Source organism: Dermochelys coriacea, chromosome 13 (genome assembly GCF_009764565.3).
Source record: "Dermochelys coriacea isolate rDerCor1 chromosome 13, rDerCor1.pri.v4, whole genome shotgun sequence".
In the NCBI taxonomy this organism is placed as follows: domain Eukaryota; kingdom Metazoa; phylum Chordata; order Testudines; family Dermochelyidae; genus Dermochelys; species Dermochelys coriacea.
In genome coordinates this window covers 13,900,400-13,928,167 of record NC_050080.1, presented here as the reverse complement: position 1 = coordinate 13,928,167, position 27,768 = coordinate 13,900,400, and the positions used below count along the sequence as shown (strand labels likewise).

Below are 27,768 nucleotides of genomic sequence, written 5' to 3'. Positions count from 1 at the left end.
AAATCTGTCACATGCTGTCCTATGGGAAAGTATTGTACTCTACAAAGGAATTCAGCAGGGGAGGAAGAAAACCTGAAAATTCACCTGCAGCCTGTCTGATTTACCAAAGCAGCAGGAATAGCAAGTAATATTTCATTGTCGGCCAAGTTAGCTGCGAGAGAGAGACAGACTGAATGCAGTCTATGAACAGCACAGTCTTCCAGTATAGCGTACAAGTGTGTGAATGTTATTTAATGGAGGCTTTCATGAATCCCGTTTGGATTATTAATATCGGGTGTATAAAATATTGATGCTGATAGAAGAAACTTTAAATTCCACATCCGACATTCTCCTATGTGTTGGCAATGCCATAGTTTGACTAGTAACTTCATGGGAAGATTCATAAGCATAGTCAAATGGTCAGTGGGGTTTTTTTTAATACTCTTCCTATCTTTCAAATAATGGGAAGTAATCTTAATTGCTCTATTTATTGTATACTAAGTTTAAATATTTTTTCATATTAATCTCTGTATTTTAGATATGATTAAAAATCATATTCCCCTAAAGGAATAGTAAGAAATGTATCCAACTTCACCCCAGCAGAACAGTCCACAGCTAGATTCAAAACACAGGTGTGCCTGTGTATGGAAGAAAAGCTGTGGGAATAAAGATAAAAGGCTAATTTCCCCCCATATTCTTTTTTAATACTAATTGTGTTACAAATATAAATAAATAAATACCAAGACATTACAATATTGAAACTTACGTTTATAGAAAACATTTTAACATATATATGTATATGTTAACATTTATATATATATAAATTCCTAGAGGCTAGACCGAACCGCCAAGCCCCTGTTCTTCAGTTGAAGTTCCATGTGCATATAACTATGTGAGGATCAGACCCAGTGTACCTGTGCAATTCCACATACAGGCCCAGATCCTCAATGGGTGTAAGCCATTTATTTCAATGGAGCTTTCTCAATGTACACCAAGGGACAGATCCTCACATGGTGTAAACTGTTCCCAATTAGCTGTCCTCAGGGTAGCTATAGCAATTTACACTAGTTAAGAATTTGCTCCTAAATAAGGAGATCATCCATAATCTATTATGAGCCAGATTATGGGGTGAAGTCAGTTGAGCTAGACTGATTTATACCAGCGAGGATCTTTGTAATGCACATTTAACTTTTAAATTAAACCCCCAATATTCAAATTTTGAATGCCTTCTTACTTGTGTCTGTTCTTCAGTTATTTTATTTGATCTAGTTGATTTTATATTATTATAGTAATTCAAAAGGATTTCCACATATTCCCATAACTCTGTGAGAACATGATCCTGTAAGGGCATTCACTATATTATCCTCTACCTTGTACAGAGATAGGAAGGAATATCTTATAGTTTGGACACAGACATAGTCAATGGATATAACTTACATTCCTGACTCTGCTACAGAATTCCAATATGATGATGGGCAAATCATCTCTTTATTTTTCCTTTCTGTACAATAGACATAAGTAACACTTACTAGAGTAATTGATCTTTGTAAAGGGCTTTGATGGAAAGCACTATAAATGTGAAAAATATCATCATTGCTTATTCCATTGTTTGTTCACATGAAGCTCCATCAGGATTCCCCCCCCCTTTTAAATATGCACATTAACACTGTCAGTACAGGCTATAATATGCTTCACTTTTAATTTTTAGCCATACAACAAAGGTTTACTTTTTTATATAGTCTGCCAGCAGTGATAGTTACCCAGTGCTTGCTGATGCCTAAATTTTTTGCCAGTTGGATTGATGCCAAGCTATTGTATATTTAATTACCATATGAATTTATTCTCATTAGCATGCCCATGCCATGCTAAATAATTAAAACTATTTCATATAATATACAGTCATTTTTGTTCCTAAAATGGTAAAGGTTTTATTCCTCAGGAATGGCAAAAGGACAGAGCTCAGTAGGTTGTCTTGCTTTTGCCATCACCTTAACTAAGAGCATGAGATTAAAATCCATGAGAGGAAAATCAAAACGTCAACGTCAAAATATTTGAGAGTGGAATTCACTCTGCAGCTAACATCAAAGACATTTGTTCCCAACTGACATTTCCTTTCACTTCTGCTGTTATTTAATCTGCAGAGTGAGTGATAAGATTTCTTATCCTTATCCATCATAAAAAATTATATGAAACATAGCAGAATTGCTTGTATTTGAAATAGGGAGAGGCAAATAGGTTCACATTTAAAAAAAAAAACCTTGTTTTTTAAAACAAAACCTTGCAGTGGCATTTGAACAATTTATACAGTGTGGCTGTTGAAAGCCATTGAACAAAACTGTAAACCCCATATATAATGGAAACCACTTTAAGCTGCGGAGGAGGTATGAGGGAGGGTTTGCCATACCCCCAGCACCACTAGTTTCAATACCCCTGACAACTTGAACCTTTGCAGACCAGAACTGTAAGTGAACCCACTTGCCGGGGTGCTGGAACAATTTATATAGTGGGGGTGCTGACAGCCATTAAACCAAACTGTAAACCCTATATATGATGGAAACCACTTCAAGCCAGGGGGTGCAGCAGCACCCCCAGCACCGCTAGTTCCAGCACCTGTGCCAATTGCCCTTTGGAGGGTCAAAAGCTTGGATTAATTTTGGGTGAGAGTGTTTCTCCTCCTCCTTCTCCTCCTCCTCATTCTTCAAGATGCCTCTGCAGTTCAGCTGGAATGGGAATATGAAAGGGTGAAATTCCCAACCTGTGTTGAGGATCAATGCACCACTTAAGCTCTATCAAATGGCATCTGGATTCTTTTAATATTTTTTATAATGTATGCTTTGAAGGGGTTAATTGATATGTTAAAAGCGTATAGGCCTTGCTAGCTGTACAGGGGAAATTCCACTATGAGAGCAGAGGAATATTGTATTTCCAGCTAGTACCAAGAAATAGTGGAAACAGATCAGTGATGTGTTTGTCTGAACTGGATGGGCCAGCAATCAGGGAAACAGTGAATGAGGAGCAACATACAATGCTGAAAAGAAAGAAAATGAGTAGATAAATGATTTTTCATAAGTTTTCCATTTTCACTTTGATTTGACTTGATTATATATTTTGCTGTGGTCCTTGGATGCTTCTCTGATCACTAATAGATGCTGTATCCAATGCTATTTGATGTCAGCCTACAGGGATATATTGGCAACTAGTGGTGGTTTTTGGTGTTTTAGGGGGTGTTTTTTGCATCATACTATTAGATGGAGTGAGACCATGGGCAATATTTTAAGTCTTTGTCCAGAGTTATGTAAAGGGTTAATTCGTTACTATTGCAAGCCTAAAGAAAACCCGATCTTTTGAGATTTCCAGCCTGATCTGCAAACCCTAAGGCCAACATTGTCAAAAATAGGAGCCTAAAGTCAGGTTTCTATGTCCATATTTCAGGAACTAAATATATGGCATGATTTACAGAAGTGCAGAGCACCCACTAGCTCTCTTTGCATTCAATGGATGTTCAAAATGAGGTCATGTATTTTGGTACCGAAATATGGATTTAGAAGCTTGACCCTCGGCTTCTATTTTTGACAGTCTTGGCCAAAGTGTTTTGGATAAATTTGAATGAACTTTAAATAAAGTTTTAGTTTTGTGTGGATGCTTATCTGAACTAAATCATTTCTGATATACCCAGATCCTCACTAATTCAAAACCGGGAGAAGCAACCCAGGTGACCACCTGGGGTGCCATGCTTGGGGGGGGGGCGCTGGGCTCCGGGCACTGTTTTTGTTGTTAGCGACAAAATGCATGAATAAATATAGATTTACAGTTCTTAGCATACACATTTATCATTTTATATGATAGGAATATATCATGCATGCAAATTGTGCATCAAAGTCATGAAAAGGACTACAAATGCAATAAAAAATAAAGTATTCAAAAGTTTAACTAATGAGGGTCAGGGGCGCCAAAGATGCTTTTTGCCTATGGTGCCATTTGGTCTAGGGCTGGCCCTGTTCAAAACCATCCCACGTTTTAACACTGGTATATTGGAAGCTACTGAAAGCAGTCAAGTAAAGTCACTACTGCAATAGTCCCATATGATATACAATAAAGAGGAGACGAGGAAGAGAAAACAGACTTCTTTGTAACACAAAGGGCCCAGTGGTATCGTTGATTTCACCCAAATGACTCCATTGACTCCAGTGGGATTGCATAGGGGTATTTGATAGCAGAACTTTACTCAAGTCCTGCTTCCTCCCACTCCAAAAAAGTGCTATGACTTCTCATCTGCTATAAATATATCTAGGTCAACAGGAAGTTGAAAACCTATCTCTAGTCCTGGGGCTATCGGAGTAATCCTCCACTTCATTTCAAAGTAGTGCTGAAAAGTATGTTACTGACTCATAGTGGACTAAAATTTGGCTGTTCACACTGAAGATGTGTCCTGATAACTAGACTTCTCACAAGAACAGTGCTACTGTTGTTGGCAACCATGAGAAATTCACCTCTCGTTTGTGGCAGAGCTAATCTTTTCCGATATAGTGTGTGGTTCCAGTCTAGGGTGACCAGATAGAAAGTGTGACAAATTGGGACAGGGGATAGGAGTAATAGGCACCTATATAAGAAAAAGCCCTGAATATTGGGACTGTCCCTATAAAATCGGGACATCTGGTCACCCTATTCAAGTCCCAGCAGGGTAGGTTTGCCAGATGTTGAAAAAGATTAATGAGATGGTGACTGATTTAACACAGTCCTCTGTGGATTACCAGTGTGCTTCAAAAGCTTCACAAAATCTTTTCTAGGGAACCATTGGTGTGTTCCTAACAGACTTTTCTGTAGTGCTGCCTGGCTAACAATGGAGCTTTTCTGGAGTATCATAATCACATCCTTTTTTTCAGCTTCATTAAGAGTTATTCAGGTTTTTGCATAGGTGAGTGTTATGTACTGTTCCTGCTGGAGAACTAATTGTCTTGGACTTCTTCAAAGCTTTACAAGGAGATCTGCATATAGGAATTAAATATGGCGTCAACTGTACTATTGATGGATTCCTTGTGTACTGGATTATTTTGGAGGGCAGTGTCTGAGCTAGATAGTGCTGTGTTGAAGTCTCATTTCTCTGTGTTTAATCCATAGTCCTTTATATTTCACATTGGCTTTACTTTCTTCTTCAAACTCTGGCTTTCTCACAATCCTGTTGGACATAAGCAGTGACACCTCTCTATAGTGGACCTGAAAACAAGGAAGCAAATTGAATGCTTCTAATAGTTTGTATGGCCTGCAGGTTGAGGTTTGCAAAACTGGACATAATGAAGGTAAAAATACTTAACTTCTCTAGACTTTAAAATGGCTCATATGCATTTAAAGTGATGTACAAACATTAAATCTCTCAGTCCAGTGCAGGTAGGTAAGTAAATGTCTGTATTTTATAGATTGGAGGAAACTGAAGCAGAGATGTGAAACTCTGTGTCCTTAGACAAATTTAAAAAATAAGTGGCGGAGCCAGGATTATAGCCTGAGAGTTCTTGAATCCCAGTCCTGAGCTCAGATCACAAGATATGCACATCTTCAGCATGGAAATCATGTTTGACTACCAGCCCATTGATTGTTCCTCAAGATTATGCTTCCTCTCACTGGAGCTGGATATGGAATAAAACTGTTCTGTGTATTGGGAAGGACTTCCTATGAAAAGTTTATGTTCTAGATCTATTATATATGGAATGGTACTCATTAAAATTAATACTACCTGGCAATCCAAAAGAGACATCTTAATCCATGAGATTCAACTAGTATACAGCAAAACAGCATTTTATATACAGCCTTAAGAGCACATAACATGCCCTAAAAATTAGAAGTCTGTGGCTAAATTATGTAGGGAATGTGTGAGGTAATAGGACTTCAGGCTATTAATCTGCAAGTGCAACAGTGTGGACACTAATAAAACAATTAATATTGAAAAGCTGTCCTATGTGAGAAATGTATGTATCTCAGAATTATATTTTGGCATACAGCAAAGCGAGGTGACCAATCTCTGCTGAGCATTCATTACCTGAATGCAGAGCATGACTCAAGATCATTATGGGTAATACAAAATAGCAATACGCTCTGGAATTTCAGCGTACTGAAGAATGAGATGAATGGAGACCTGATATCCCACCCACATTGTTGTCAATACTAATTTTTTGTCTGTGCGTTGGCCGGTCTGTAAGGCTGGCTCTTCAATTCGTCTTAAGTTGGAAATGTAAGTAGTGGGAAAGAGTTCCAATTCCTTTTGCTTATCACCAGAATTAAAACCACTAACACAGTATACCCATCACTGGTATGCACAGTGGCTAATATGTAGACTGATTAGTGTTTAAGATATAGTATTAATATTCTAGGCTCCCCTTCCTATAGTCCCAGAATGCTAAGCCTCCATACTGGGACCACTGACCCTCTGCCGTCAAACTCCATGGTAGGTTACAGCATCTCAGAGGAAGACACAAGCTGTAGCTATCAACAAAACTTGGGCTAAAAGGCTAGGGTTGGGGAAGCTTAAATTTTATCATGAGTAAAGCTGAGTGACTCCTAAACAATATAGTCACTGAATTTCGGATTGGCTTACTCATTGGCACATACGCTGTGGCATAGTGTGCTGTCTAGAGGGCTATCCCTTTAGCTAGCTATCAGGTATTCTATGTCAAACAGTGCTTCTTGGCAGCAGCTGACTGCTCACTGTTTAGAGGAGCAGAAAATTGCCATCTCACAGTGTAGTGCGGCTGCTGGCAGTATGGAAACCTGTTCTGGCTGTCACAAATTCAATAGCAGAGAACTCACCAGGAGTGGTCTCTGGTCTGTCTTCCAATCTTGGTTCATCAGACCTCCAGTGATGCCTGTTAGATGCCTGCTGAAACATTGATTCTTCCATGACACCCACAGCAGGGAAAAAAGTAATCATTGTGGGAATAGAAAACCAACAATAAGTTAGATCCTTCTTCTGAGTCTCATCATCTGTCTGTCTCTTCTAGAATGTACGCTTGTTTGGGTCAGGGGTTGTCCTCATTTCTTCTTTGAGCACCTAGGTGCTCACCAAATAATAAATCAAAGGAGACAAGTCTGGCAAAGGTAATGTATACAAATATGTAAATATGTACTTCAAAAATTTGTATTATGTATCTAAACTTAATGGCTCCAGTGGAGCTGTTGTTGTATGTTATGTAAATACATTTCAAGGCTGTGTTTCAGATGTGTACTGACCTTATGAACAGTATTTCAGAGTAGTAACAGACTCTTATGTAAATCTCTATTTAGTCAGGACTTCTTTAAAAAGCAGATTTTCAGTCTGATAGATGGCAATGGCTTTTGAAGAGTTGTTTTGCAGATCTTTGACACAGTCCCTTGTAATGACTTATTAGGACTGATTATCAGGCTAATACCAGCAATACCTATTAAAACATGAAAAGTATTTCTGAATATACATGATCACTGATTTGCAAACATTAATAAATTGGCTATCTTAATTTAAACAAACAAAACCTATGAAAGATATTATTTCATCAACAGTGAGCTAGTCACATGTCTTAGTAACATCTCAAAATTACTAATGGGTTCAGAAACAATTGTGGCTAGTACAGGACTGGCAAAATTATGGGTCAAATTCTACTACTGAAATGAAAGCTTCATAATCAAGGAAACCCATAAAAAACAAATTACTATGTACATGCAGAAATGGTGGAGATGTGCATGAATGTCATTTCTTTCAATGCTATAATCTGTGGTTTCAAATCCAGTGGTTTGAAGCTCCATGGGTTTTGAAGGGGTCTGGGAGTAGCTAAGATTGAACCTTTTTCTGAGGTATCTACCTCTGCAGAATATTTACCACATAGGACCCCTTTCCCTGCTATTTGGCAACTTGGGTTCCTCGTCTTCTCCAGTGGCTCAGTTTGCAACTGGCTCTTCTAACAACCTACTCTGGGTGCACAAGCAGTCCTTTGCTACCTTGCCTTCAATCTGTTGAAATGCCTGTGTGAGTTTTGGGCAATTGTTTCCTTCCCTACATCTCTTCACACAATTTCTACCCAAGGTTACAATTTATGGGACCCACAGAAATACATAGCATTCTTCTGAATCATCTAAATGCAAAAACAAATACACTTAAAATCTCTCTCTCTCTCTTTGAATTTTTAAAACATTACTCCTGAGCTGGGATCTTGTTTGCCAGGACGCTTCAGTCCAGGGTAGATACTTAGTTGTAAAGTTATTAGAGAGTTACTATAGAAAGGCAATAAGCTTATGCACCATGTCTAAGAAGCCAGGTTAGAAGCCAGAGAACAAAGCATCCATTTACAGATACATATTTTGATAATTAGAAATGATGGCAGAAGATTAAGGTGACTAGTTCTCTCTCTAAGATTAATTATCGTCCAAGGAATTTGTCTCGTACTTTTACACTACTTTAATTTCCTAGCCTATTGATTTGTTGACAGATTTAGAGGGAGGACTGAATTTTGTCTGGTAGTTTATTTGGTAGTTTTCACTGAAATATTCAGGATCTTATGGTGGGACATGCTGGGTCCCTTTTGGAAGGTGTTCAGGACCCTCAAAAATCTTGCTCTATAAGAATGAGCTAGTGATGTGTCTGAGTTACTGTTCCAAGTCAGATAAAAGGTGTTCAGAGACAAAAGCAGACCTTGTGCTGAATTAGCAACATTGTGGGCCAAATACTGGTACTTGGCTGTGCAACCGTAATGCTGTATAATCATAGTTTTTGCCTTCAATGTTATACCAATTTTTAATTAGGACAGTTCCAAATAAGGGAGCGGTCCCTGGTTATAGTCACACCCCCAGAAGGATGTGGCGGTAGAACAATCGCTGTAAAATTTTTAACTAGTTGTTACTCTCTTGCCCTGGTAAGAACATTTTTTGCTTACAAATACACGAGGACCTAATCCGATAAGTGTGTTGCTAAAGGAGCCTATAAAGCCCTTCGGACACTATACGCTCATGCGTGACTTTAACATTCAGTTTCCACAAATGCTCTAGTGCAGGTGACCACTTGCTTTCTCAACCTACTCCCTGAAAACACACACGCTTGAATGCTTTTGCCAAAGTGAATTCATCCCCAAAAGAGCAAATATTGTCTGTTTGTTTTTAACGTTATCCCAACTCCAGGGATGTTCATGCTGAATTACAGAATGACAGAATATAATATTTTGCAAATGCTACAATGTAAGGAATTCATTTTTTTCCTACAGTCTTAGGGACACATATAACTATGATAGGCTGTGGTTGTGCAATTAAAGCCAGTATTATAAATGCATTTGTACTATGGGGCTGAGTAAATGTTCTTGCTGAAATTTTGTGCTTTATCAGTGTCTGAAATAGCCCTTGGATAAATAAAAGCAGCCCCAGCTATGCTCCAATTTACAGCAGCCTCTTGAGGGCAGCCTATGGGCCGTTCTGTAATGTGGGGCAGCCAGAGCTTCCAAGTATGCACTACAGAAAACTCAACTCATTTATAATGGCCCTGTACTATACCTGGTCTTGCCAGGGCAACCCTTCCCCAGCCCTCTGGGGTACAGCTTGAGCCCCTCTGCCTCCAAAGGAGCTTGAGAGACAAAGAATCTGTCCCTCTGTGTTTGAGCTTTGTCAGCATACCTATTTGTACACCCTGACTTCTCCTCTGCCACTGCTGCTACAGGATGCAGCTATACATTTTAAAGACACATACATTCATGCTTTTTTAAGGTGATGAATATAGAATCCAGTTAATTTAAAGAAGAAAGCATTTCAAGCACCAAGCAGTTAAATGAAAGTCTGAGCTAAAATGCATAAGCTGTAAATCCAGGCAGCTAGAGAACCCTAAAATCTTTATGAGGCTGGCGTATTGTAGGTGGGATAATACCAGATGCCCTTTCCTTTCCCTGCTCACTGATACTTTGCTCCTTTGATTCACTGCAAGATGCGCAGCAATGTTGGGTTTTTTTCTTCCTGCAAAAGTGGGAATGGAGCCTATATTTGGGCTCAAGGAAAGTTAAACAATAGTGTGTCGAGTGGGAGGAGTGATTTCAGGGAGTGATTCATCCTGGGGTTGCTGTGGGTCAGTTTGACCCTGGTGCAGGTTAGAGCACCCCTACAATGGCTGCTCTTACTTCCACCCCAGCTGCAATGGCACCATGGGCCATTGTGCTATCTATCAGTGAATTGCCAAGATTAGGAATGCCCTTATAGTGCCTCCTCTCGCTAGCTGCCTCCAGAGATTCCTCTGGGTGGTGTGCACATAGGTCTAACAATGGTCATTCTGCACCTGTCAAGGAGGCCTGATGCACCATGGGTATTTGGTAGGAAGGCCTTATGATTGCTTTGCATCTATAGATGCAAAATGGCAGCAACACAAACCATGAAGCGGTCTAGTCCTCTATGCTAGAAAGTCTCAAGCCCTCTGTGTGAGCAATCCCTTACCCACGAAAGACAAGCTGAAACACACGGAGGTAGCCTTGTAAATTTTATGACTGCATTCATTGTTAACTTCCTTCAAGTCTAAGTGTATAGAACAATGATACAGGATCATTCTTGTTCTTAAAAGTTGTGATGAATCAGAATTTATAGTCGTCCTAGTTTCTCTGACTTGCTGTGGCAAAACTCTTCCAGTGATAGGTCTTTCTAAATCACCAAATCTATTCCCAGAGTTGGCTTTTCAAGGGAGATCCATTCATTTAGGTAGAGCAAGATATTTCTGAAGATCCATTGTGAGGATCTGGGAATAGAATATTCCCCACAGTAAGGTTCTTCACTTTAAAACTTAGTGTGTCAAATTCTCAGTGTGTGACTCAGTGTAGCTCCACTGGCTTCAATGGAGTTACACTGATGTACATCAGCTAAGCACCTAGCCCTAATACACAACACCTTCCAAATAAACAAGCAACGGTTGTATAAGACAGAGTAACTCTAAGAAATGCAAAGTGAGTACAGATTGTACATCCAAATTGTGTGTCGTTCTGGGTCCCAATTTTTCTGTTTCACAATAGGCTGAAAATAGGCCAATTTTTCTGTTTCACAATAGGCTGGGTGTCTTCAAAGATGGTCTTCAAACTTTGCTGAGTACGCTGATGAGAGAATCGGAGAGAACCCTCCCCTGAGAAAGAGTATTATGGAGATTGTTGTAGGGAACAACAATTGTGTTGTGGAGAATGGTTGTATCTGATGAGGCATGGGCTTCACTGTGATCCTCAGTACCTAAATGAGGTCCTTTACTGCACTCTCCCCTTTTAGGCCTTGCTCTGGGCAAAGGAATGACACAGCCACGCAGCAAGGATCTCAGTAACAGTGAATCAGCAATGGAAAAATCTTCTGCCTGTCTCGATTGGTTACTATTTACTTTGTATTTATATTACAGGCACAGCACTCCACACCTGTGCTGTATTGGATCCAGCCCTAAGGTTGTCTTTTTTTCTGTCTACTTATATGCAGGCTTATATTTGAACTTAGGCAGTTAATTCCCAATCATAGCAATTTCCCATGAGTATCATAACCATGTCCTTTTTGTTCTGTTTTTTACTTATCTGCCTGCTCTTTGCAGGTGCCTGCAATTTTGTTTAATCTGATCCTGTAATATACAACTCTTTCACTTGCCTTGGGACCGAAGCATAGAAATATGAGAAGGGCATGCATGAATACATTTTTTCCCTTCCTACAATCTTATTGGAGTCCTATATGTATAAACCTAGGCTTCTGCATAGAGTTCAGAGAAAGGTTGTTCCTTATAAAACATGCCTGCTCATTATCTTTCCCTACTTTGCTCTTAAAACTCTCACCACTCTATTTTTGCAAATAAATGTGTATGGCCTTGATCTCCTTTTATTCTTGAATATTTCATCCCTAGGTTTCACCCTTGCAAATGCTGGTGGCTCTAGCCACTACTGGAGCTTTGTGGGTGATTTCAGTGGAAGCAGGATCAGACACAGTGTCATCATGTATGCTTCCTTGGAGACAGACATTAATATGCCCTTCTCCTTTAGAGAGACTGAAGTGACATTATTATCCAGCCTCTTTTAAAACATGTTTTGAATGTAGCAAGTACTTGGGTGGTTGTGCCAAGTGCTAGGCAATTAAGTGTAGAAAAATTTAATGTTGCTTTATTTATATCTTTAATCTAATTGAATTCAATGGAAAAGACTATCCCATGCTAAGAGAGTATCTAGGTAAGGAGCTATATACTGCCCTTGTGGATTTCCCTCTGATTAAGCCCTACATGCTGCATCCTGGGAATCATTTGAGTCTGGGCACATCCTGGGGAAATGACACAAAGGAGAGGAGAAGAGTGGTCAGACTCCTGAACTACATCTCCCATGATGTACCCAGCGTCCTGTGACTCCCATGAGGCACCACACAGCTCTTGATCAGAGGGACAGTCCCACTGTGTTATGGGAGATGGAGTGCTCCAGGGAGCTCAGCCCATAGGAGAGATTGGTGGCCCAAACTACAACTCCCATAAGGCAGGGAGTGCAGGGAAGTGCAGTTAATTTTTTTAAAACTGATTTGAAACAAAACATTTCAGGTCAGTTCAACAAAAGGAAACAGTCTCATCTGGGGCGAGCAGACTCAAAATGAAATATTTCATTTTTATTTTCTCAGTGGAAAATCACACGTTGATTTTGTGGAAACTACGTTTTCCATGAGAATATAGTTCAGCTGAAAAATTCCTGATCGGCTGTAGATCTAACCACAATTAGTGTAGTATGTGATACTGTGTGTGTGGGCGGGGTGGGTGAGTGGGGGTGTGGGCACAGGAAACATAGGGAATAATTCCTCACAGTTATATGCTTTCAGATGATCATAGATAGGGCAAAGCATGTCCTCATAACTGTTCAGTTCTGCCTGCCACATCTTCTCCATATAGTGCTGAGCAAGAAGCCCCCTTTCCATTCATTGCAATTTCACAAGTCTATAAACTAAAAGGTAAATAAAAGCTTTCAAATTCCATCCTGTTAACTGTTGGTAGCCAAACTTAGTTTGGGAAACTCTGAACCCTGTACTCATACATCATGGATCCAGCACTGGAATTTGAGATTTTAATTCTGTTGCCAATGTTACCCCTTTAAGATTGCCTTTCTATAGGCGCTTACTTCAGATGTATCAGCTTTACCACAAAGGAGCTGCTTTCAATTGTTCCCTCAGACATAAACTCCAGGCACAGCTTCAGTTCCCCTAAACTGGGTTACTGAAGTTGGATTTAAATTCTTTTCTACTATGAGCTCTTAGGCAACTGCCACTCAACATCAGCAGCAAGAAACTGGTTTTGCCCAATATCCCTGGCTCAGTTGCTGAAGGAAATAAGGACTTCATCTAGCATTCTCATCCCTTCAAAGAAGGAACAACAACAAAACAAATGTTTCAGCTTAAAGCACAGACCAAGTCCAATCTATTTCAGGCCAGTGAAGATAACAGTGTCGCTGCCTACGTTTTTCTCTACTAATTTTAAAGTTCTAATATCCTTCAAGTCCCATCTATACAACACGACTTTTTTGTTTTGATTTTTTTTAGTCCAAAGGATAATCTTTTAGTGATAGGGAAGGGAGAAGACAAAGTGGGGATACAAAAACAGGAAGAGAGAAGCTGATACTTAGGATAATAAATTAATAAAGGGGAGAGATGATGAAGAAGGGAAGGAAAGATAGGAAGAAAAAGATGAACATAGAGAGGACATCCAGAAGAGATTCTTTGGACACCAAGGAATAAAGGAAGAGAAATATGGAGAAGGAAAATAAGGAATAGGAAAATGGAAGATAGAGGGAGGAGGAAGATAACAACAAACAATGCAGAATGGAAAGATAATAGGACTAGGAATGGGTAGGCAAAGAAAGAAGAAAAAGGGCAGGTTCTTCAGAGGAAAGAGACAATGGAAAGAAGGAAATAGAGACCCATGTTAAGATTACTATGTAACACATGTATAGAAACGGATCTCTAGAATGCATTACTAATAGAGCTGGTCTGGAAATGTTCCCTACCTCCAATGAAAAAAATTGACAAAAATTAATTAGTTTCATTTAAATTGAAATTTTCATCAGTAATTTTTAACTGTTTGAATAACCAAAAACCTACAAACTAATTTTTCTTCTGGTTTGTAGCAACATATAAACAAATGTTTTTGTCTGAAAACTGAAATGTTTTTTAACAAAAAAATAAGAAAAAAAATAGAGAAAAGCAGACACTTTCAGTGAAAGTTTTCGATGAATTGAAAACCAAATTTTCCATTGGGGGGAAAAATGTTTCAACAGAAAATTTTCAACCAGCCCTAGTTACTAGTGTATTTATTTGTTTGCATAATATAGGAAATGTTGTTTAAGGCTACATTTTTTAGCCCAGCTAGGGATGGATAGATAATTTGCAATTAATAACTTATTGCATGATTTTTTCCTCTCATGCTACCTTTTGATCACAAACAGATAATTAGTTTCTTTGAATTTATTCATTTTACAGGTTTATTAGCTAAACAATTTCTGAGAGGTATTCCTAGATTGTAGCTTATTTACAAGTACTTCTTTGATAGTATTTTAAAAACAAGGTTTTGATTTGCTATATGGGTCACATGATATTGTTGCCGGTTCAGGTTTGATCTTATTAAGAAACCTCAGGTACCTAATTTGGCTATACTAATAGTATATTAATGTACTAATGCATAACAGAAAGGCATATTAAATTACCAAGTCTCTGGAACCAAAGCTTATAGCAGATGACAATGATGGCTGATTCCAGTGCTATCTGGTTCAGTTGCTTATATATCTCTCAGACTACTTACAGATAACTATTTTATGGCTTACAACTTTCCCTTTTTCATCATAAATATAAAATATATGTTTGGTACATTTCATAAATTTCCAAGTGTATGATCACACATCTGCTGCTTATTCATAACCTTTACTGTTAATGCATTATTTATACATTTCTTTTTGTTTTGTAGTTAGTACATTCCTTGCAAAATCACTTAGTAAATCAAATAACGAGGTACTGAGCTAAAGGTTTTGGCAAACTGGCATTTTCACATCCTACAACAATCCTGGGACCTGATTCATTAGGCTTAGACCTAGTTCTAATTTGGCTTACCAGTTGATAGTGCTTCTTTTCCCTTATTTGTTAAATGTAATTCTTTGAATAGGTTCCCTGGGAGTTTCATATGTGAAATTCACCTTCTCAGAAGTTACTCTAATATTACCTTAAAATATGCTTGTTTGATTGATATACTTGCCCCTAAAATAATGTTTTTAGGATATTCATGGAAAGAATACAAACCAAATATAAACATAGTAAGCTAGCTTGTTTAAATATTAGATTAAATGTTCAAGAGACTGTTTTACATATTCTCTGGGGCTGTTATGTGCTTCCAAATTTGAATGCACACTTTTGAATACTGATACTAATGCATAACTGATTATGTCTGCAAAAGTGCGCATTTTGATTGTAGTCAACCGAATGTGTAAAAATGGCAGTTAGATGTTCTGCTGCCCAAGATATGTGTGAAAAGTAAGAGCACACCCACTTTTATGGGTACCAGTTCGCAAAATTGCAAAGTGGATGGACAAAGTTTGAAGCTGGCTGCTAATGGGGCCTTATATGTCTCATTTATGAATGCTTATTAAAAGAACAAATGAACTGAGCACTAGACTCAATGCATTTTAGCAGTTCTGTGACAATCTTAAATTAATTCCTGAAAAATTGTTATATATAATGGATCAAACTGTAGAGCTCTAGCCGTTTCTGGTGAGCACTTAACTCACATAAATAGATTCTCACGTGAAATCCAGGTGTCTTTTTGTGTGAATAAATGCTCATCCACATGGGTAAGGGTTGCATAATCTAGTCCAAAGTGTTTATAATAGTGTTGCCAATCTAGTGATGTAAGTTTATAAATTGTACATTTAAAAAAAAATGAATACCTGAGCTACACTAATTTACATTATGGACTGGATCCCCAGCTCTTGCAAATCAGTACAGCTCTATTGTTGTCAACGGATTGATACTGATTTCCACCAGACGAGGATCCGTCCCTATGTGTTTGCTATAAACACTGGTTCCTCCTAAATGCAAATGTAGGCTAATCAAGGATCACACTTCTGCTAGGAAAAAGCTGCTCTGACATGGTGCTGAATGCCAGCTTCCTATGCATGCTGATAGTGTCATAATTCATATGTCATATGCAGTGCCGTAGTCCCAGGTGACATTTAAAAATGTTTACCTTACATTCAGCCATCTCCATTTCATACTTCAAAGATTAGCCTTCATTGCTGGTTCTGAAGTTCTGCAGAAAGGGGCAGAATGGCATTCTGTTAGATTTGCCTATTAAAAGTAAGAGTAAATGTCACTATACAATGAACGTGATGTTACCCTGATAAAATACTAGAATTCTGTTAGCTGCCACATACAATCACCAGCTGAATGGGTGCTTCCTCATGTTTAATATACCTCTGGAACATTAAGAACTAAGAATTATTCTTCACAAATGTTGAATTCTGTAGTGGCTACTGTGGCGTTTGCCTAGTTGAGGAATTGTCCTTTCCTGGTGCCTCATGCCATACTAGAACCAGTCGAAGAATATAAATCAAATGATTTGAGAAATGTAAATCAAGTGAGTAAAGACACCATACAGAAGGCTTTACAGAAGTCTCTCATAGGTATATAAACTGTAATGGTTTCCATGGCAATATAGGGTCCAACAAAAATATAAATATAAGATATAAAGGTCAATATACTGTTTTTAAAATGTTTCGTTTGTTGCATTGACATCCTTAAAGTTGTTCTAAATGTCCTGGGCCTGATTTTAAAAAAAATTGTACGTGCAATGGTACATTGAATAGATGTACTGTGAGTGTGTTCACAAACCAGATGACCAGATCTTACCATTTGCACATGTAATTATGCAGCCTTAAATGTCTGATCTAAGAATAAGTCTGTTAAAAGAATGAGTGTGTTGAGCACTAGTCTTTGTGCAATTAGTATTTCTATGGCACTCTTAAGTTAATTCCTGAATAACTGTGACATATAATAATTTGTGTGCACAGCAGAGTAACAATTTTATTATGGAGTCACATCTAAATTGCTGAAAATTCTGATGCATATTATTATGCCATCAGTGAAATCTGACCCATATTATTATACCCTGCTCTCTGCACATTCTTCCTGACATCACCCTTTCCCCCAGTTGATCATGATGTGTATCAATGTAGTTAATACAGCAGTAATAACAGTTTATAAACCCCAAGTATGTTTTGATGTTGCCAGTATACTTGCATTCAGATTGGATCCAATCTTGCTTTCATTGAACTCGAGACATTTCAGTTGATTCTAGTATGGGGCAGAACTGAGTCTATTGTACCAGTGCTGTTGTATCTTTCATATTTGGCCTGGTACGCAAACTAACAGCAAACCAGGTAATAATTAGCAACTGTCTGTCTTACCATCTGAAAGAACCTTTTAATGGTTGAAAAAGTAATTTAAAAACTTAGCAAATAGTATATTTTCCTCCCTATAGCAGAGAAGTATCTTCTAATGCCAGAAAAGAAGTGGATCAATAATGAAAGCAATGCTAAAGAAAGATTTTTGAACATGATATAGTTACTTGATTGATAATTTAAGCTTCAGGGGAAATAAGCCAGCTTTTACTTGTACTAACTTAATATTTTAAAGAGAAAAAGAGAGCTTCTGTTGGTATCATTAGCTGACCAAGCAGTGAGATGTATAATTCAAACGAAGAGTCATCCCAGGGACTGAAGGGCTGAAATCCTTTAATACTTAATACCAACCACCAATAAATAGTATTTTTCATATTATCAATAGTATATCATTTATTTAATGTCCTTCAAATGGATAAACAGTTTAAGTTAAATAGGATCACTTGCCTTTGAATATGGATGGTATTTTTATCATTCATTCTTAAGATTATTCTTAATCATAATAAAAATGAAGATCACTTAAGATGCACTCTCAGCCCATGGCTCCTGTGCTGCAGTCAGTTTATTATGAGGAGAAGGACACTGAAAGGGATGGAATGTAGTGTCCAATAATTTGGTTTTTGGCAAGCAATTACCCTATTGTCCTGATTCTTCAATTCACAGAAGTTAAAGGGTTTCTGCAAAGGGATCCACCCACATCAATCAGCTTTCAAGATCTATCCCTAAATTGGCACTGTAGGCAATAATTCAGTGCTGTGAATTAAAATGTCATACTGTAGTACTTAATAGCTGCTATTTTTTTGTTGTTTGGTGAGCCAAAAAAACAAAATTTAATTGAAGACTGTATGTTACATTCACATTTTGGTTTTTTTTAAACCCTGGGATATTTTATGTTGAAGAAAATGTTTTTGTTCCATTTGGAAAGCTGTCCTAATTTATCCTGATTACATTTTTTTAAAATCCATCCTGTATCCTTTAAAAAGAAAATGTAATTATTTACTTAAACAGATTTGGCACGAGTCCTTGGGTTAAAAACATTTAATCTTCATTTCAGTTCATGGTGATTAGCACATTTTCATGCTTTTTGGTTGTTTTCTTTAAACCTTGTCACTGAAAAAGAATGTTTGCAGATTATGTGAGTTTGATTTATTAAAATTGCTTCAGTGCAAATCCCTTTCTACAGTAAATGGCCTATTCCAATTTTTCCTCCAGGAAAATAGTTTGTAACAAAAGGTCCTATTATTACAGCATAATAGTAAAACCAGGCACGACCTGAATTCTTGTCTATTACCAAAATAAATTAGTCCAATGAATATACCCTGGTACTTTACCTATTTCTAGACGTTAGAGAACATGAATTACACTGAAGTTGCTCTTTCATCATGCAGTTAATTCTGTTTTTTAATTCATCAATGGACTGAAGCCAGAACTACCACATTATTTATACATGTTTTACTACAGATATTGGACTCCTGTTTACTTAGAGCCTGCTCTAGAAACCCTTCCTCATGTAAGTAACTGTTTTCAATATACAGAATATAACCAAAAAGAATGAAAATGGGCAAATCACACCTTATAGAAATGGTTGTCTACTGGAATTATCACTTCATTAAATCATAATTTTATTTTGTAGAAATCCTCCATTTTAAAAAACAATATATATTGGTTTTGTATTAAGACAATGAATTACATGAAAAAGTTGATGTGTATATTGTCGAATCATACTATTTTATATGGCCTTACTGAAATGACCCCAACATTGTACATAGTATAAATACAGCTTCCTTTTACGCTAAAATTGTTTTCAAATGAACGACAAAATGATCTGTGAACTCTCTCTGTTAAGAGCCACAAGAAGGCATATAAAAAGAGATTATTCAATACAATACTTACACAAGTTAAGTCAAGAAATCTGGGTATAGAAAAACTGGACATCTAGGCCACACTTCTGAAAAGCACTTAAACATGTACGTAACGTAAAGTGTGTGAGTGGTGTCGCTGAAGTCAATGGGGAGTTCTCACATGCTTGTAGTCAAACAGATGCTTGTGTGGTTTGCTAAACTGGGACCTTACTTTCCTATGGAAGAGATCCTTTACATTGCATTTACTATAGGTGTCTGAAATAATGAAGTTATTAATTACCCTTAAATGATTAAAATATGATGGTAATTAGAGCTGTTCAGAAAATTATTTATTTTCCCAATGAAAAGTTCCAACAAATTTTATTTTCAGATTTTTGTCTAAAACTGAAAATCAATTTTTTTCACTTTTTATTTTTGATAAAAAATGCTCCCAGTCAATTTAAACTACAGAAAATTTATTTCAAATACTTGAATGGATTTGTTTTTTTATTATACTAGCGCTAATGACAAAGGCAGAGAGTTACCAATTGCAGATCAGGCAACTGGGCCCTCTGTCATCATGCTCATTTTTGCAGACAGTTGCAGATATAAAAGTGGACATGCAAAAATAAAGAGCAGAGCTGAATATTTGGTCTGACTCCTGGGTTTTGCATATAGATATTTCTAAGTCACTTTAGCATCTGTGTTATTCTTGTTTGTTAGATGAACACTTCCTACTGACTCCTGAGAGAGTCCACTCTGGATTTGCCTATTGCCAATCTCTTTAATGTGAAAGACACTCAAATGTTACAGTAATGGGTGACAGTATTAAAGCTTTTACTAGCTGAAAAAATGCCTGCTCAAGAAAACATCAGTTAACCAACTTTCATATGTTTGTATGAACTGTTTAGGTGGATATCTTTTTCTTTGTAAGACATATAGATAATTTTTAAGATTCTGTATGAATTCTCAAATAAGAGGCCACAAACTCTAAAGGAACTGAGAGAACCTCATCAGGGATTGCCAAAATGAGACATGCTAAGAACATGTGATTAATATGGAAGAGGCTGCTGACAGCATGGGAGTTTTCTCATCCCAAATTAGACTTTATTCCTGTTTCTGCCGTGATGAATAATTAAGACTTTGAACTACTTAACACTAAGGCTCTGCCACAGATTTACAGAAGCCTATCAACTCCTTGCTAATGAAGTGGTTGCTCCATCCCTGATTTACACTCTTTGTATTCAAAAACTGCAATCAGAATGGAGTTAATAGCATAGTGCCAGTTAATTCTGATGTTTCTTTCTTTTGTTGACTTGTTTAACAACCTGTCATAACTTGTTTTTTTTTCCTTTGGTAGTGTTTTATTAACACTAATTGATATTTACCCTGAAACATGAGAATTGACACTGTAGATGGTATAAATCTTAGGTGACATAGCTTTGGGCTAGATCCTCAGAGTTTCTTTTGTATACTTCTTAGGCACATGATGACATTATTGATAGAACACTTTGACTAGATGATCTCCTGAGGTCCCTTCCAACTCTGATATTCTATGATTCAGGAATCTTCAGTTTTATCTGGTTTAGGCGTGAGGTGTTATACAAAGTATTCCTAGGTTGTTGTTGTTGTTTTTTTGTTTTTTTGCTTTCATCAGATTTTTTATCATCCTTGAGGCTTACTATCAGGTTGTTTAACCTGTTTTTTGCTAAAAGCTGCTATTTTCATCGCAATTTTATGCTGACTTCTACTACATTCTACTAAGTGCCACTCCAGATTATCTCTCCAGCCATCTACACCATTGATTTTTAAAGAGTGAGGAAGGATTTTTTCCTCAGACAAGGATACAATAAAAGTGACTCTAATAAAGTCCAAAGAGTCCCAAGAAAGAGCCTTCTGCCTTCAAAGTGTGGAAAAGCACAGAAATATTTTGCATAAGCAAGGGAACAACTTTCCACAAAAACAACGAGGAATCCGGTGGCACCTTAAAGACTAACAGATTTGTTTGGTTTCAGAGATAAGCTTTTGTGGGTAAAAAACCTCACTTCTTCAGATGCATGGAGTGAAAATTACAGATTCAGAGGCATAAATATACTGGCACATGAAGAGCAGGGAGTTACTTTACAAAGTGGAGAACCAGTGCTGACAAGGCCAATTCAGCTAGGGTGGATGTGTCCCAATTATGTCCCAATAATTGATGAGTAGGTGTGAATACTAATAGAGGGAAAATTGCTTTTGTAGTAAGCCAGTCACTCCCAGTCCCTATTCAAGCCCAAATTAATGGTGTTAAATTGATACATAACTTTCCACAAGACTGTGGTGCATTAGGGAAGAAACTATATAAAAGTCTTAAATCTTCATTTTGTTTCTATTTCAGGAAGAGTCAGTCCCCATGCATGTTCACAGATTCTATAGCTATGAACTCTAACAAGTGTAGTAAATCTAATTGTTGAACAATTACAAGAGAAAAAAGGTGCTTATGGACATTGGAAAGCAGCGTGACAGCAGAGACTTCAGCTGTCAGCTCAATATGGTACTCTACAGAGAGGGAGTACAGAGAACTACTGTAAATGTATCATTCTTGTACAAAAAGAGAACTTAGGGAGCAGTGAACTATCATCCTTCTATGTACCCTATCTACAATGAGCAATGAATTTACTGCAACACTAGATTTTAACCAGCCAAGGGAAGAGAGTGGTGTTCAGGCAAAATTCACCACTGGAGACAAACTGTCTTATATAAAAAATGAACTACAAGGAGAAGAGAATGAATAACTTTCTTTTATTGACTGTGAGAGCTTCCCCATTCACCAGGAAAGGACAGTACATGGAGAATTCTCGTAAAGCGGATGATTACTGCTGTAGAATGTGCTGAGACACGTACGTGAAAAATTAGGTGTTTAATCTTTGTAAAAATAATGATATACATCAAATAACTAGGGTAGAGAAAACCTTTCACATCATCAATAGACCTTAATGGTTTGTGAAGTAAATGTGAATGTAGTTAGGCCATTTATAATGATAATTTGTAATAAATACTGATATAATGCTTTACATTTGCTACGTGCTGTACGAACATTAATGACTCATAGTCATCATCCTGAAGCAATAGTAGAAAAAATATTGGCTTTTACATCAATAAACAACATCAGTTCCCAATAAAGATCAGACAGTTTGAAATGAATGTAGAGTAGTCACACAGGTCCAAATTTTCAAAACTACTTGTGCACATCTGCACAGCCTTGACTTTAAACACACCCAGTGCCAGATGTGATTGCACAAGTAAAGCCTGTGCCTAGATGTATGTACAGTTCTGTGCATGAGTGACAGCCACGATCTTGGCCTCCACACTAGGGATTGAGGCAGGGACCTCCAGAGCTAAATGTGTGAGCTGGTACAGTTTGAGCGAATGATGCAAGGCTCTCTAGCTAGCCTTGTGACCATTCAAGATGGTATTGTACAGGTGTATGTGCACTCTTTTTGAAAAACTGTCTGTACTGATATCACAATATGGCTGAAAAGAATCTCAATTATGTAAATAGAATAAATAATTGCTTGTGCACATAGGGAGTTCAGTATGCAGTTACTTGATCTGCATGCCAAACATAAACCTGTATATGCAGTTGTGGAGTTTTGCAGGTACATAAGGTATGTATAGTGTACCACTATACATACCTTACTGGGTATTTGACCAGTGGACCCCAGAATCAAGTTTGTTTTGAAGCACAATTTAGAAAAAATACAACTTTAGAAAGGTTTTGTCATTTGAGAAATACTTTTTAGGTCACTGAATGGAATTAATGTTAGATGAATTTGTTAAATATCTTAGCCAAGCATCATAGAATATTAGGGTTGGAAGGAACCTCAGGAGGTCATCTAGTCAACCCCCTGCTCAAAGAAGGACCAATCCCCAACTAAATCATCCCAGCCAGGGCTTTGTCAAGCCGGGCTTTAAAAACCTCTAAGGAAGGAGATTCCACCAACTCCCTAGTAACCCATTTCACTGCTTCAACACTCTCCTAGTGAAAAAGTTTTTCCTAATATCCAACCTAAACACCCCTCACTGAAACTCAGGGGCGGCTCTACCAATTTTGCCGCCCCAAGCAGTTGCCACCGAATTGCCACCACCTCAATAGAGGCGGAGCTGCGCCGCATTGTTGCCACACCCAGAAGAGCAGTGGGGCTACTGCCCAAAAGCCACTGTGGCGTGAAGAGCGGCGGAGCTGCTTCCGAATTGCCACTGTGGGACATGGACTGCCGCCCCATTCTGAATGCCGCCCCAAGCACCTGCTTTCAAAGCTGGTGCCTGGAGCCGGCCCTGCTGAAACTTGAGACCATTACTCGTTGTTCTGTCATCTGCTACCACTGAGTACAGTCTAGATCAATCCTTTTTGAAACCCCCTTTCAGGGAGTTGATAGCAGCTATCAAATCCCCCATCATTCTTCTCTTCTGCAGACTAAACGATCCTAGTTCCCTCAGCCTCTCCTCATCAGTCAAGTGCTCCAGCCCCCTAATCATTTTTGTTGCCCTCCGCTGTACTCTTTCCAATTTTTCCACATTTTTTTTGTAGTGTGGGACCCAAAACTGGACACAGTACTCCAGATGAGGCCTCACCAATGCCGAATAGAGGGGAATGATCACGTCCCACGATCTGCTGGCAATGCTTCTACTTATACGGCCCAAAATGCCATTAGCCTTCCTTGGCAACAAGGGCACACTGTTGACTCATATCCAGCTTCTCGTCCACCATAACCCTTGGGTCCTTTTCTGCAGAACTGCTGCCTAGCCACTTGGTCCTAGTCTGTAGCAGTGCATGGGATTCTTCTGTCCTAAGCGCAGGACTCTGTACTTGTCCTTCTTGAACCTCATCAGATTTCTTTTGGCTCAATCATCTAATTTGTCTAGGCCCCTTTGTATCCTAACCCTACCCTCCCGTGTATCTACCACTCCTCCCAGTTTAGTGTCATCTGCAAACTTGCTGAGGGTGCAATCCATGCCGTCCTCCAGATCATTAATGAAGATATTGAACAAAACCGGCCCCTGGACCAACCCTTGGGCACTCTGCTTGATACCGGCTGCCAACTAGACATGGAGCCATTGATCACTACTCTTTGAGCCTGATGATCTAGCCAGCTTTCTATCCACCTTATAGTCCATTCATCCAGTCCATACTTCTTTAACTGGCTGGCAAGAATAGTGTGGGAGACTGTATCAAAAGCTTTGCTAAAGTCAAGGAATAACACGTCCACTGCTTTCCCCTCTTCCACAGAGCCAGTTATCTTATCATAGAAGGCAATTAGGTTTGTCAGGCATGACTTGACCTTGGTGAATCCATGCTGACTGTTCCTGATCACTTTCCTCTCCTCAAAGTGCTTCAAACTGATTCCTTAAGGACCTACTCAAGGAACTGACGTGATGCTGACTGGTCTGTAGTTGCTCGGATCCTCCTTCTTCCCTTTTTTAAAGATGGGCATTACATTAGCCTTTTTCCAGTCATCCGGGCCAATCGCTGTGAATTTTCAAAGATAATGGCCAATGGCTCTGCAATCACATCAGCCAACTCCTTTAGCACCCTCAGATGCAGTCCATCCAGCCCCATGGACTTGTGCTTGTCCAGCTTTTCTAAATCGTCCTGAACCACTTTCTCCACAGAGGGCTGGGCTCCTCCTCCCCAGTGCAGTAGTCTGGGAGCTGACCTTGTTTGTGAAGACAGAGGCAAAAAAAGCATTGAGTACATTAGCTTTTTCCACATCCTCTATCACTAGGTTGCATCCCCCATTCAGTAAGGGGCCCACACTTTCCCTGACCTTCTTGTTCCTAACATACTTGTGGAAACCCTTCTTGTTACTCTTAACATCCCTTGCTAGCTGCAACTCCAATTGTGATTTGGCCTTCCTGATTTCACTCCTGCATGCCTAAGCAATATTTGTATACTCCCTGGTCATTTGTCCAAGATTCTACTTCTTGTAAGCTTCTTCTTTGTGTTTAAGATCAGCAAGGATTTCACTGTTAAGTCAAGGTGATCGCCTGCCATATTTACTATTTGTTCTACACATCGGGATGGTTTGTTCCTGCAACCTCAATAAGGATTCTTTAAAATACAGCCAGCTCTCCTGGACTCCTTTCCCAGTCATGATAAAAGTGTTGCCCTTTTTTTTATTACAATTCTGATGTGAAACGGGGAGTATTTTAAGAATAGACATTTACAAATGGAAGGGGCTATATTTAATCTATCCTCTATCCCTTTCCAGAATATTCCACACTCAGTAGGTGTAAATGGAAATGTTCTGCTTCTCCATATATTCACCCATCCCTGATTCAAAAACTTTCCAGCAGATTAGAAATGGGATGGGGTGGAGGAGGGGAACCTCTGTCTTTATCAGATATTTGCCTATGTTCTGCATAAAAGCCTTTGCTTTCAGTTTACTGTCTCCACTATAAAATGCTCTAGGCATGAATGCAGAGCATTGGGGGAAGGGGAAGAAGGATGGGTAAACTAGGCATATAGGAGAAGTAGAGGGGAAGGTATAGACAGAATTGTTTAAAACCACTTTGGATGCATCCTTCTGAACATCACATAGTTAGTGTATTCATTTTGTCAAACATCAAGGTACAGCAGAAAGGGCTAGAGACTTTCCCTTGTCAAAGAGGTATTTATGAGCATTTAGTAAAGAGAGAGAAAAATATTTTATTACAGGGAGGCAGGTAGAAGAAAATTGATTCACTGGCTTTATGAGAGAAAGTAAATATGTTCCTTTAACCTTAAATCTGTGCATCAAGCTCTGGAAAGTCCAATTATCTTGACAAAACGATTTAACAAATAACTGAACAATAGGAGAAGAAGTGGGGGTTACAGGGATGAAAGTGGCTTCAGAGGAGGGCAAAGTTACTGTAGGAATTGGGCCTTAGGCTGCTTGCAATGGAAAAGCTCAGAAATGGAATGGAAGAGAGTCCTGGAGGACTTTGTACTTCAGGAGATTTATTTGGTAATAGAAACCCTGTGTTTCACATTTAATAATAAGATGTATTGTAACAGTTTCTGGCTTAGAAATGAATTCCAAACCAATTCTGAAGTATAGCTATAGGCACATCTATAAATTTTAAAAAAGAAACTGTTATTTTTCCGTTAAGCTTTTTAAAGTTATAATCTTACTGAATTGTTCCTAAACTTCCTAACCTGAGAAGGTTGTTAATGGTCCAAGAAGGCTCTAAGAAGCTCAAAGGCTAAGGCTGTGTCTACATGTAAAGTGCTGCAGTGTAGACACTTGCTACAGTAACAGGAGGGGTCTTCCAAGCATTGTAGTTAATCCACCTCCCTGAGAGGCGGTAGCTAGGTTGATGGAAAAACATTTCTGTCGACCTTGTGCTGTCTACACCAGGGACTAGTTTGGTTTAATTACATCGCTCAGTGTGTAGATTTTTCAAAACATTAGAGTCGAAACACCTCAAACCTTCAGGCCATACGAAATCCAAATCTAGACACCCATTTTAAAATTTATACAAACAGACCCTATATTTATAATCAACTGAACCAAAACCGCTCTGAACCGGCACCCTTGGACTGTTCAAAATCACAAACCAAATGTTGCTGCTTGAGCACATAACTAACATAACATAACAATACAGATCAGTTCTTGTTGCCTCCTAACTGACCTAAATGGTAGGGCTGCAGTTTCAAATTAGCAAATGGCAAACTTTTGCATTCACAGTTATCTTCTTTGCACACAGAGTTGTGCTACCTGAGCTCACAAATTAAGTTTAATAAGGTTTCTAAGAATCAAACCCATAGTGTCATAACGTCAGTCAAATCGCAGCACTGTAGTGACCAGAAGGTGTCCGGTTGTCTATTACAGTGCATTAATAGTAGGCAATGATATACATAAGCATTTTAATGCTATTCTTTTTAACGTATCATTATTTTTTGTTTTTACTTACAAATCAAAAACAAACATTCCATCCCTTTTCCCCCTTCCATTGAGATATATTGAAAAATTTACATTTATTAAACACAGAGTCCAAACATTAAATGTTATTGCCAGGATGAAGGCCTTTCCCAAATTCATTCCTATTTAATTTTTTTTAAATGTATACATAGTTTCATAAACCTCCATCCCTAGCTTCATGGCTTCATTAGACAATATAGTTTTAAGCCTATTTTATTGCATTCCAGTCTCCTGGGCAATTTAAACAACACCATCAAATTTTACCATATATTAAAATAGCTCCAAATTCTTACCATGCTTTTTGTAGTTTTGTGATTGTCAACATAAAAGTGCCTGAAAATTAGCATTTTGCAACAGAGCCAACCTCCCTATAGAATAAATGCATAATATTATTATAAAGTGCATGATTATTCCCAGACACCAGCAGGGATATTGTGAAGTTTCCAGGCTGAGAACTCTGTTTCATGTCAGTTTACCTTTCACTCACGTGTTGAAATTAATCTGTTTTTTTTGGTGTGATTTTACCTAGAACTTTTCTTATGCTTTAGAAAACTGGAAACTTGGACAAAATTTTCAAATGCGAGTGCTTTATGTTGGGTG

The 27,768-nt window shown here is 38.2% G+C and overlaps 1 long non-coding RNA gene across 1 annotated transcript in view; it reads left to right on the top strand.

Moving 5' to 3' along the window:
- Nucleotides 1–22,227, top strand: part of LOC119842149 — a 145,494-nt gene extending 123,267 nt beyond the window's left edge. Inside the window, exons 2-3 of the long non-coding RNA XR_006275437.1 lie at nt 18,846–18,894; nt 21,603–22,227. This is a non-coding gene — a long non-coding RNA (uncharacterized LOC119842149). The remainder of the gene's footprint in view (nt 1–18,845; nt 18,895–21,602) is intronic.
- The last annotated feature ends 5,541 nt before the right edge of the window (nt 22,228–27,768 follow it).